Genomic DNA, 1,119 nt, shown 5'->3' with positions numbered 1-1,119 from the left:
GAAGGGGGGAAATGTAGAACCTGGGTGTCATGCTCCCTGGTCAGATATCCTTACCATTTAGTTATGGGGCTAAAAGAAGGAAGAGACTTTTCTTTTACTCTTCCATGTTACGTCCTGCAAGCACACATACATACCCCAGCAAGCCTAGCTGCAAATAAAAGAAAAAGGATTCTATTTTATAGAAAAAAGTAAAAATAAAAAAAATGGGATTCTAGATATCAGTTGTTTAAAATATTCAGGATACAGAGGAATATTTTTTTTTAAAAAAACAGCAAAAAACAAAGTTTTAAAATGGAGCCATTATTGATAGAGACTTGACTCTTTTCCAAATTTACATTCAATGAATTTTCCTGTAGAACATCTGCTAAGTTTTCTGAGCTAGTTCTTAGCTTCCATCTACATCTGTTCCAGAAAGCTCTTTTCATACATATCTTGACCTTCTCTGTCTTCAAATGCTTACAGATGCTTCCAAATCTGTAACCTAAAGATGGTATTTGATTTTCTTACAGACTTCATCTAATTTGTGAATTAACAAAGTAACAGTCAAATTCATATTTGGCTAAAAACCAAAGCATACATTTTATCAAGCATTTTTTTAAAGCTCATTTACATAAGATTGAAGTTCAGAATTTAAATAACTAAATATGTAACGTATTCAACATGATTAGAGCTAGTTATAAATTTGAAGAAATAGCCAAGTAGCTCCATTCTGTACAAGTTTTCATGGACTATATATAATTTTAATTATTTTCACTTTTTTCCCCAACGAGTTCCATTGTGGAGAATAGGTTTGCATACAGAGTTGCAGAAAGAAAAATACAGATGTGGTGACTTTTAACTGAGGGTACTAAATGGCAAATGATTTTGGTCCAATCTGAGGTTGGTTTAGGGTGGTATTAGTGTAATATAATATTGTTATCTGATAACATTTTTAGATTAGAGCAGGGTTAGGTCAATCTTAATCCCCAATCAGAGGGCTTAAATCAGAGGGCTTAAATCACCAAAAAATGGCACAACCTATTTAAGTTAGTGTACCTGGGGAGCTGAACTAACTTAACCTGACTTGAAAACGGTTAACCCAATATCATGAATAGTACCTAGGGCTGTGCTATTCCCACC

The 1,119-nt window shown here is 33.5% G+C and overlaps 1 protein-coding gene across 1 annotated transcript in view; it reads right to left on the bottom strand.

Moving 5' to 3' along the window:
* The window catches only part of ANXA10 (annexin A10), a 107,627-nt gene that overhangs the window by 62,641 nt on the left and 43,867 nt on the right, over positions 1-1,119 (bottom strand). The gene's annotated exons all lie outside the window — the stretch shown is intronic.

The sequence above is a fragment of the Gavialis gangeticus genome, unplaced genomic scaffold (assembly GCF_001723915.1).
Source record: "Gavialis gangeticus isolate Ggan-Ray unplaced genomic scaffold, GavGan_comp1, whole genome shotgun sequence".
In the NCBI taxonomy this organism is placed as follows: Eukaryota; Metazoa; Chordata; order Crocodylia; family Gavialidae; genus Gavialis; species Gavialis gangeticus.
This window is presented reverse-complemented; position numbering and strand designations above follow the sequence as displayed.